This window comes from Capsicum annuum, chromosome 1 (genome assembly GCF_002878395.1).
Source record: "Capsicum annuum cultivar UCD-10X-F1 chromosome 1, UCD10Xv1.1, whole genome shotgun sequence".
Classification (NCBI taxonomy): Eukaryota; Viridiplantae; Streptophyta; class Magnoliopsida; order Solanales; family Solanaceae; genus Capsicum; species Capsicum annuum.
The window spans coordinates 36,359,817-36,372,307 of NC_061111.1; positions in this window are offsets into that span (position 1 = coordinate 36,359,817).

Here is a 12,491-nt window from a genome sequence, read left to right on the forward strand (position 1 = left end):
CAACAAGCATTTAATTATTTGTCCTTACAAAATTAATTTGGGCATATCATAAAATACACAAAAACATGTTTGCTTAAATAATTTGAGCACCTTTTTATTTAATATCAGTAAAAATATTACAATTGCATAAACTACCAAACCTCAGAGGATGAGTTGGAACAGATTTGATAACATATTTCATCCCCTGTGTTCAGAAACATTGATCATAAATATAATGTAACAAAGAATAATGAAGATATTCTTTATTTTTATAATACATTTCTTAACATGAATAACATGATTATATTGAATGTATAAGGTATAAAAGAACCCATACACATGCAGAGGTCACTATGCATTTGAAATCATGCAATATCTTTGTAACGTTATATTTATGTATTAGAAATAATATTTTGAATGTATCAAATTGAAAAAAACATAAATCACATAGAAATTTTATTATGTATAAGAAATCAACCAATATCTCATTAAAATTAGAATTATGTATCAGCCGCAGTAAAGTGAATACATTAGGTATAAAGGACCTCAAATCACATAAAATTTTAGTATGTATCAAAAATCATGCAATATCTCACTAAAATAGAAATATCTATCACCCATAGTATATAGAATGTACCAGATGTAAAAGAACACAAATTATATACGAATTTTAGTATGTATCAGAAATAATGTAATGTCTCTGTAATATAAGATCTATGTATCAGACTCATCATTAACATTTTTATTTAATACATTTTATTTATGATAAATACATGATATAAATGGACAAAATTTATCTATCAGATATATAAAAATCACACCTTTAGTAATGGGTCTCTTTTCACAATTTTCTTGTTTTTTTTTTTAAACAGCAACAACGGGCTTTTTTCCTTCATTATTAGCAGCCTCCGATAACTTTTTCATCATTATCGGGTCATTTTGATGTTTAGATTTATTTTCATGAAAATCACTGTCTTCATAATAGAAATGACTAGGCACAAACTCAACACCAACTTCAATTGGAGTTATTGTATCCAATTAAGTAAGATCAATACTAAAAGATGGTCATGACTACATCAATGTTATTACAAAATTGAAAGAACATAAAATTGAAAAATAATTTTCTTCAATTTTTGAAGTAATACACTTTAATCTCACATGAAAAAAAAACTAACCTCCAAATTTTTTTAAATAATTAAATTAATGGAGGTTGGGTTGTGGAAGTTGTAACTTCAATATTGATGGATTGGGGGAGAACACGACTCCACATCAAAGAAGTCATTTCGGCGTCATCTGTACCAATGTAATCGAAATTTTGGGTGAAAATTTAGTAACTTTGTGTAGTGTAATGGAGTGGGTAGTAAGATAGAAATAGTGTGTTTAGTGATTTAGAATGATTTTTTTAATTAGTTTAATGGGATGGAATTTTAAGTAATATTGAAAAATTAAGGTGTTGCCTTAGGTAATTTTTTCTTATTTTTTCTAATACACTCTATCAAACGAACCCTAACTACAAAAGTCCACGAGTGAGCAAAGGCCCAATATGCCCCTTGTGGATGGCAACTCAAACTCTACTCTCTCTTCTGATTTGGCCCAAATAGGCCAAAGGAAAATAACTCTTTTATGGCCCAGCAAATAACAAAGAGAATAAAGTTGAAGTCAACCTTTGTCAACTGAAATACCTTTACGGCTTTGAGCTCTAACTCTGTTGGCAAACTCGTTTTATCCTGTGATATGACCACCATCAATCAAATCATAGCTCTCTCCTCTTTGTCGTCATAGGATTTTGAATGTAAAGACTTGAATTTAGGTGAATTTTCTCTTTTATATGATTTGACATTCTCACTAGTTGCTACATATTCATTTTGAGATTTAAGGATAGTTGGTATGATTTTTAATGTGGTGTGAGTTTGTGATTTTTAAACACTTGAGAAGCCATATAGTTGACCTTAATCAACATTTATTATTCTAAGTTCCGAATGGCAAAACAGATTATGCCAGCAGATCTGAAATGTCGAATTTGAATTAGTAGCTGGGTTGGTTCGAACTCGAGGCTTTTATATCTCATTTCGATCCTTGGTTCAAAAATAGTGAAAAAAGAGTTCTAGGGATTAATTTTGTGAAAATACTTTTTTTCAAAAATCCAACATTGTCATTGAGTCTGAAACGTCGAAAATAGCCTAGTAACATATATAGTTTATTTCTACCAAGTTTGGAACCAATTCCAAAGGTTCCTTCATAGTATTTGAAAACTTAAAAAAAATAGCAAAATAATGATATCTAGTGTAAATCAGATACTCGTTTGCTTCCTTCGTGAAGGCGGAGGAGAATGTTGTTCCTCATCACGATCGCGCGAGGTTACCGTGATTGCACCATTTGGGACTTTTCTTATTGCAAGTAACGTGATCGTAGTATATTTTACTTATCTTATTTTCTGCTTTGCTCAGTCAGTCTATGATAACTACTGACCACAAGTGTACCATACTCACACCTATGGTGCCCTTTCAATGTATATCCTAGAACGAGCACCTCTACTGGCAGCTGACTTTGTGTGGAGACTTTCAAATTTTTGGGATACTAATTTGCTCTAGTGCTCGAGGTTGATTTGGACCTCACCTATCCTTATTTGTCTTTATTTTGATGATCAAAGATAGATGTATAATTTTAGTTTTCGAATATTATATTAGATGCTCCTACACTATGACACCAGATTTTGGGAATTCATGAGATTTTTTTTAGATTATTGGTTTTACTTATGTTTTAGGGTCTGACTTCATTCCAGAAGTCTCGCCTTGGTGTATGTTATTGTAAACTTCGTGTTTCCATCATCATTTTGGATGATTGACTCACTTATCAAGGCTGAGTCGCGATGGGTGCCATCATTACCAGTTTTTGGGTCATGACATTCAGTCTGCTAATACTTTTGCCACTACAAAGTCTTCTACTAAAAAATCTATTTCAACTCATGCCTTTCTTTAAAATGAGAAGGGCACCAAAGCCCCTCAACTCTTTCTTTCATTTTCTCATCTCCTCTTAGGAATTCTTCTATCAATATAAAATCGACCCCCAAACTCTAACAACCAAATGCATCTCTTACTTATATTTGAGGCTCTCTTACTGGATCACGCTCCATCATCATGGATGAAAATGGGGCTTCAAAAGATGATAGCATGTCTACATGTAAATATAGAGGGAAGGCTAATAAAAATTATAGTCCAACGTCCAACCTACTTTGCAACTCAGGTGAAAGAAGGGTTGAACGAAAGCTTGGCCAATATGGAAACAACCTTTGGATAACATCCTTTATACACATCATGAGCCAGAATTCCTAGGAACCTTTAACAGCAAAGGTTTTTGCAAAGTAACTTAATCAAGTGACTCAAAGCCTCCATTTTCCCCTTTGAACCCAGAGGTCCTTATCAATGGTCTAAAAATATTTAGGCTAGATGTTACACCTTCTCAAACAGTAACAACATCAACCCCACATCTATCTCCAGAGATCTTGGAAAGATAAATAACCATGAAAGCATTAATGGCAAGCAACAAAGAAATGAAAGCTCATCTAAGTTCAATGAAGGCCCCCATAACAGAGGCCACAACCCTCAACAAACCACTATTTTTAAAATTTACGGAGTTATTCAGCGAGATATGGATTATACTTTGCCTTGGTACCTCACTAAATTCACTCTGGAAGTTAGTCTTTCCAATATTCCAATAAAGAGAATGTTTTTTACCTTACTGAATTCATTTAAGTTGATGGTCAATGTGAACTCACCACAACCTGCCCTAAGTCAAAAGAGCAAGGAGAAAAGGGTGATGGAAGAACGCACATAATTCCAAAATAGGTTAATGATAAACGTAATAGTGTAAAATATTAGAGGGATTGATAGTGCCAAATTCATTCAATTATGATTGCTTTCAATAAGCCTAGCATGCTAGCTCTTCTTTAGACTTGCATGACTAATCACCACTAACTCACTTAAATTTGGAGTTTGATTGTCAAATCTAATCTTCTATTATAGGGAGGTCTGGGGTATTGTATTAATGTGGAAAGAGGACCTTCTTAATATCAATGACATCTCCATAAGCCCTCAAGGCATCCAGATTATTGTAAAGGTACTTTTATCTCCTTCTCTTATTTTTTTAGTGTTATATATGCTAGTGCTAACTTTAATAGCAGAAAACCCTTTGGGAGTAATTATCCTCTATGGTTGACTCCATAAATAACAATGATAATGCTACCTGTAGGGGATTTTTTAATGAAGTTTTTAAGGCTGCAGACAAATTTGGATGTAACTGTATTAGCAATAATAGGGCAAATCACTTTTGGAACTGCATTAATCATTGTAAATTGGTTGATCTTGGTTTTAAGGAGAGAAATTACACTTGGACCAAGAAAAGATGTAGAAATAGAAGACATATCATCCTTGAAAGACTGAATAGATGTCTAGCAAATGACCATTGAATTCACTTTTTCTTAAAGCCTCTATTACCCATATTCCTAGAACCCATTAGACCACTGTCCCCTTTATGTTAACTTAACTAACCAGGTATGTATCCAAAATAAGCTTTTTAGGATGAAAACCATGTGGTGTTCATGTCTTGATTTTCCCTATATTGTTAATCATTTTTTCCTAAATTGAAACAACCTTATTAACTCCATCTCTGTCCGTCGGAATAACATCATACCTTGGTATAAAGAAGTTTTTAGTAATATCTTTCTAAAGAAAAGAAAGATCCTTTGCAGACTAGTAGGAATCCAAAGATTTTCCCACTACCCCCACAAAGTCTTTCCTGTACACTCTTGAGAACAATCTGCTTAATAACTACAGTGAAATTCTTAGACTATAATATGATTTTGGAGGCTTAAGTCTAGCATTAACTAGCTTACAAAGGGTGACAATAACACTAGCTTTTTCTATACTGCTACTCTCAATTAAAGTAGAAGAAATAGCATAAATATCCTCAAAGATGAGGTTGGCAACTGGATTACCACTTAATAGGGTATAAACCATTCTATCCAAGCCTTCTACATGGATGTCATGATTCAAGGCTACCCCTAGTCATAACACGATGCTTAAGACCATAAATGACCCCAAGCTAACTCATGATTTGGTACCTGTTGTGAGCACTGAATAAGAAAATAATAATACAAGTATTATATATAGAAGGTAACTGATAAAAATACTATTAAGGTGGAATACTAAAACAATACCTAACGTGGTTGACTGTCTGAATATCTAAATATCTGAAAGCCTCTAAGACATGAGAAGTTGATGGGACAAACCCCCAACTAACTCTGACTGATTGAAATGAAGAAAAGACTAAAAATAACTGCAAATACTTGTCCTCAATGGATGAGGACTTACCGCAACTGTTGTTGAGTGATACTGAGCTGACTAAAGGCGATCGGAGAACTGAGTGTCCAAACCTATATTATGAAATCAATATAGCACAAAAGAGAGTATATGGTTAGTACTTTGAATGTACTAGTATGTAAGATAGGGACTAACTAAAACGCATATGGATACTGAACATGAATGCATGGATGTGTAAAATAGATGCAAGACCAAGTAAAACATATACCGAAATAATCTGTAAAACTAACTGATTGAATAGTTGATGAACTACACTTGGTCATGCAAATCTGAGCTGATATAATTTGGATACTAAACTAAAACTGTGGGAGCTATCATGTAATCGACATGCCCAAATCTGAGTTATTCGGGGTCCAACCTATAACCCTAGTTGAAAAAATATCAGTACCTTGCCACGAGTACTAACACTGGATATGTGGATCCATTAAACTGGTTTCCCGAAGAACTAGGGTGTCACCCTCTACTAGAAGGTGATCCTAAGAGAGTGTCAACCCTCAACTGGCAGGAAGACCTTTCAAAACCTATGTTGGCTACATAGTTCTTGAACTTAGGAACTGCTACTAAAGGTCACGTCCTCGACTGGCAGGTGATCCCCCATCCCTAGGTTCACTTGGTGCTAAATCTTACTCTCAACTGAACTGACACTGGTACTAATTAAAGTCAATTGGACATCACAACTGATAATGCTCAACATGATCATGACCAATTGAGTATGATAATAAAATCATGATCTAACTGGCTTATTGCTCGAAAATAGAAACATGTATAAACAGATAGGTACCAGGTGTTCATAACCCTCCAATACTGAATATTACTTTAAATACAATGACATCATTCAACAACAATGTAAGGGAATTCATGATTTAGAGACCTAAAACATAAAATATATCCCTAGCTTATGAAATCCATGATTTTGAGTATGGGAATATGTTAAACTTATGAGGACAATAGGCTCACATGGTTTAATTCATAAATTAGTAAATTAACATGGTGTCGACTGAGCATGATATGGATGATTGAGATTTAAAGTATGTAATAACATGATTCACATGGGTAAACATATCGGCATGGCTTGAATTCAAAACTACTAGGAGAACATTAAGTAAATTCATACTTAACATTGGAATTTCATCAAAAGAGGGAAAGGGGTTTATACATAAAATACAAAGGATTCTTGGAACTCAATGGGTGGAAGAAACCCATTGATGAATACTCCACATACCTGAGTTGCTTGAATTCTTGAAGAGAACTAGGAATTGGAACCTTAAATTATTGGATTCTTGAAAAGAAGCTTGAAATTTTATGCTCTTAGGAAAGGGGATTATCTTTACATTGTTAACTGATGAGGAATGGGGCAAATAATGCTCCTTTTGGACTTAAATTCATGATTTGGATGCTTAGGAAAAGGGGAGAAAAACAAAATGCTCCCTTGGGCTTTAAATAATGTTGGAGGAAAATACAGCCTTCGTGGCACAAAATTTATCTTGGAAACTAGTCTCCGTGACATCGCGTGTATCGCGGAGGCTAACCTATGTGACACGCCATGTATCGCGAAAGTCCAGCCTCCATGACACACTTAAATCGGGGAGGCATTCTGGCTTTGTGGTCCAAAAATACCCCGAACCCCTTTCAAAAATTTTGAAACTCTCTCGGATGACCCTTTTAACATCCCTAAACATATTTTAACTCATAAATCAATATTTCAACCACAGGAAGGCCAAAATTAAAAAATTCAAAATCTTGAGTCTTAAATGGCTAAGTCTCTTGTACTTAGTGTGAAATAACTTCCTTTGGAACTTATAAATATGAGACGTATAACTGAAAACTTGTCTAGGATTTTGGGTATTATAGTGGATGTCTACTCCACCAAGCATATCATTTTCTACTCAAAATATCAAACTAATCCTTTCTCTAAAGGTTCAATCCCTGTTAGTGCTTATCACCTACTTGAGAATAGCCCAACATTGACTGAAATCAAAAGGTATGTCTTCTCCTTTAAACCCACTAAGGCACCAGGGTTAGATGGGTTTCGCCCTCTCTTCTACCAAATATTTTGGGATATCATAAGTCCCCAACTACTTGTTTTTTGCATAAACATTTTCTCTTCTGGCAATATAGACAAAGAGGTAAGCACTACCTATATTTTTCTTATCCCAAAGTGTGTCAATGTTGTGTTTCTCAAAAACTTTAGACCTGTGGGCTTTATAAAAATCAATACACAATTATCACCAAGATATTTACAAATAGAATCAAGCCCTTTCTCTCAAATATTATAAGACCCAATCAAGCCAGTTTCATCTCTAACTGAAGAGTTTCTAACAATATCATCATTGTCCAAGAATTTATCAATCAATTCTCAAGAATGAAAGGAAAAAGAGGCAGTGTGATTCTAAAAATTGATCTTGAGAAAGCCTTTGATATGATTAAATGGTCTTTTATTAGATAAGTTCTCCACCTTTTCAATTTCCCCATTATCCTCACTAAGTTGATTATGTCTTGCATCTTTCCTACCTTTTATCTCTATTTTGATTAATGGGTCCAAAACTCACTTTTTCCATCCTTTTAAGGGAATCAAACAGGGTGATCCTATTTCTCCCTACCTTTTTATTATTTGCATGAAACTTTTCTTTATAAGAATTGAACATGAGGCCGGCTTAACAAATTGGGCCCCTATTGCTATCAGTAGGAATGGACCCAAAGTCTCTCATTTTTTCTTTGCAGATGATAATTTGTCAATGCTGACATCAGGAATGTGAGATCATAAAAATCACTCTAGAGCAAACTTCAATTCTTTCTCTGGAAAAAAAATCAACAGGACAAAATCAAAGGTGATCATTTCCTGGAATTACTCCATTGAGACTATCGACACATTGGCAACTCATCTCAGTATCTAGGTTTTCCTATTTTTTAGAAGGCATCCACAAATATTGATTTCTAGTTCATCTTAGATAATATGAACTCAAAAATTGTTGGTTGGAAGACTAAATTCCTAAACTAGGTTGGAAGAATTACCTTAGCTAGAGCTTTCCTAAATAGCATTCTAAACCATGTCATGTCATACATTACCTACCCTAGAAAACTCTCAAGTCACGTTGACAAAGCTCAGAGAAATTTCATCTGGGGCTCCACTGACATCAAAAGAAAAATGTACACAGTTAGTCGAAAAGAGATCACTAAACTAAAACCCCTTGGTGGTCTGGGCATCCAAAGAAATGACATAAAAAACATGACCACGCATACTGCTCTTGCCTGGAGACTGATAATTGACCCTAACTCACTTTAGGCTAGAATCCTCACTGGAAAAAACACTAATAATATTATTAGACCCGAGCACTTTGTGTCAAGAAACTAAAAAAGTGTCACAAAAGAATTAGAGGTTTACAGAGATAATTCACTTTGAATTGTACATAAGGGTGATAATATAAAGTTTTGGACTTACAGATGGATACCCAATCTTGAACCTCTAAGAAACTTTGTTCAAGGACCAATGATTAATAATCTCCTCAGTACCAAAATCTCTGACTTATGAAGAATGAGGTGTGGGACTTCACCTCTCTATCCATTGAACTCATATCTTCTATATTTCACTCTATTCAAAGCAACTTCTTTCTTCGACCAAAACTACCAAGTACTGTTCCATATGGAGACTCACTGATAATAACTCATTCACTGGTAATAGTGCCTATAAGCTAATTAGCTTTAAGTATCTGCATCATATTGGTGGGAACAATCCCAAATTAATCTGGGACATGAAACTCCCTAACAATATTAAACATTTACTTTGGATCTTCAATCATAATAGAGTGCCTTGCAATTCAACTCTCAACAAGATGGGACTAGCTATTGAATCAAATTGTAAACTGTGCAGCGATTAAAATGAAAACATCACCCTAACACAAATGTAGAGCTGTCTTTTCAACAAGCATATTAGCCCTAAAACCCTAACTTTTGGGATAATGTCTGGAAGTGGCTTAAAAATAAGTTTTTTTGATAATTGCATCAATTTGAAATCTCTTAGTTTTTTTATTCATGATATATTTGAAAATACAGAAAAAAGACCTTTTCAACAATACAAACGCCATACCCTTTTTTATAGTGCATATGCAGCAATAGTGGAGTACACTCACCTCACAACCTCACCCTTCAGCGGCAACATCCAGACCATTTCCATCTTTGTAAAACAAACCTCCCTCACTAGGGTGTTTACAAACTCAACACAGATGGATTCTGTCTGAAAACCCAAGAATTAAAGGCATAGGAGGAAGGGGCGGATTTAGGGGGGTTGGTAGGGGGTCACGGGAATCCAATAACTTTCGTGCAAATTTTTTATTTATATTTAAAAAGCTGGTAAATATATAAATATTATAATTTGAAAAACTATAAAAGAAGTTTGTTATTGGTCTAGTGGTAGAGAAGGATCTTGCTAAAGCATTATAGGACCTTTTGGTTATAGGTTCTAACCCCGTTAGCTACTATATTAAATTTTTATTTTGCCTAAAGAATCCACATACTTTAAATCCTAAATTTGCTTCTAATAAGAGGTACTATAAGGAACAATGAAGGGTATTGAATTTTGGGCTTTTGCATGGGTTTTCCCATAGCCACTAACAATCAAATGGAGTTCATAGCCCTACTTGAAGGATTGAAACTAATAAAGGAACACAACCTCTATCCTGTTGAGATAAATGTTGACTCTAAGGAGGTAATTCTTATGCTCAAAAATGAAAAATTACTCTATGACTCTATTATTGATGCTTGCAGGTCTGCGTTGAGAAGAATAGAAAATGTAGCAATAGTGCATTGCTTTAGAGAACAAAACTTTGTTGTTGATGTTTTAGCTAAGAAAGGAGCAACAAGGAAGCTTTTTGAAAATACAAACCACATTGCAGTTCCTCCTTGTATGCCCTAGAACATGTCTTAGCAGACATCCTAGGAACTTCTCATATTAGGAAACTCAAACATTGTCCTAATTCTCATGAGACTAATGCTATTTTGAGCACTGATATTCAGCTATGCTTGTAACATTAACACTATACTAAGCTCTTAAATTAATGCAATTCTCTAAATACCAAAAAAAAGTCCATAAAAGAAAGAAAAAGAGTTGCATAAAGTGATAAAACACTAAGGACACGTTTGGTAGAATGTATTAATTAAAATAGTCCATGTATTAAAATTTAATCAAGTCTAGTACATTGTTTGGTTGCACAACTTAATTTAATTCTTTCTTATTCATGGATAACTAATACAACATAGAGTGTATTATCTTATACGACGGAAATCTAGGAATTATTTAATTTATACCGGGCCAAATAATACATGAACCCCTCAAACCCTTTTACTAAATTTTTCTTTTATTTAGCTAATTGATAAATAACGTCGTTTTTATCGCTATCCAAAACCATTTTGATCTCAATAACTCATGTTAGGCCAAAGCTATCATCTCTTAGGCTATTTGGAGGGCCAAGTGAAGCTACTGGAACAAGACACGCTTTCATGTTATTTCATGTGAAGCTCTTAGAATTAATTTCATGTTATTTCATCTAAGAATTAGTTGAATAGATTTCATATAATTAGTAACATACATTTCATATGTTCGTTTTGTTGAAGAATTTGTTAAATGTAATAAAATTACATTTGATTAAAGAAAATCCACACAAATGACCTCGAAAATGGACAGTGGCAGATTAAAAGAAAAAGGTATATGAGGTTTCAATAAGTGTTTGAATGATAATGTCTCACAGTAGTATGCATTTCATGTTGTGTTAGAGGACCGTAGATCATTTGACGAAAGGCCTATGCACTTCAGGCGACATCTAAACATTTTAATTTTTAAGACGCCAAGTTAAATGAAATAGAAACTCCACAAAAAAGTCAAGGTCATAATTATAAAGAAGATATTTGAGAATTTTAAACACTACATAGTATATCTAGCTTTTAACACAATGAACCAAACACTTAATAAAAAGTAATCTCTACATTACAATTCTTGTATTTGTAATCCCTATATAACTTGTTTTTCTACCAAACTATCCTAAAGGGGTCTGAGTTGCATAAAGTGATAACACACTAAGGAGTCGTTTTGGTTGTGAAAAAATTATTCTGTGGTAATTAATTTTGGGATTAGTTATTTCATCAAGTGTATAAGATAACTTATTCCATAATTATGGTATGCATGGTGAAATAAATAATTTCAGACTTAACTAATATTTTTTATCAAATACGATGTAAAATAATCATTTATTCTTATTCTAAAACTATTTGTACCTTATGGCTCACACTAAGCGATCTCTAATTATATAACTATGTGGGTGTTTGGATGAGCTTATATTTTGGTCAAAATAGCTTTTAAGCTATTTTTTACCTTTTTAAGTGTTTGGCAAGTTTCAAAATTGCTTTAAAAAGGCCAAATTTTGCTTTTTATAGGCCAAAAACTAAAAGCTTCAATTTCCAACTTATTTTTTTGACTTATAAGCCATTGCATTTTGACCAATTAAAAGATATTTTTGTCCCTCAAAATTCTACCTTATTCCAAAATTACCCTTGTGTAGCTATATTTGTACTTCTTTTGTATGAAACTTTTAATTTATGAAATATGAATTTTTATATATTATTCTCCTTCTTTAATATATTCTTTTAAATTTGGATAATTATTATTGTACAACATATGAATTTCTCTAATAATGACGTACCAACCAAAATATATGGAGAATACTCATTGAAGATATACAACTTCATGGACGATTAGTGAATGATCCATCTATATTTCATGACGCAACATTCGTTTTCACCAATGTTTTAATAGCGGTAGTCATTACTCAATCAACGAGTAATATATTTTCTAATTAAGAGTTTTTTTATCAAATAATTTGTGACCAACTATTATCTATTAATATAATTATAATGATTAGTAACATGTATATTTTGCTTAATGATTTAAACTTTTAAAAAAAAGATTTTTTAGCCCACAGATTAATAATCATTCATGAATATATATATTAATTTTAATTTGAATCATTTTAGAAATAAAAATTAATAATAATCAACTCTATATATTGTTAACAACTTTAAGAGTATTTCTGATATTTTGACCAAAAAAAAGTTTCTTAAAAGTACTTGTTTATCAAACACAACAAT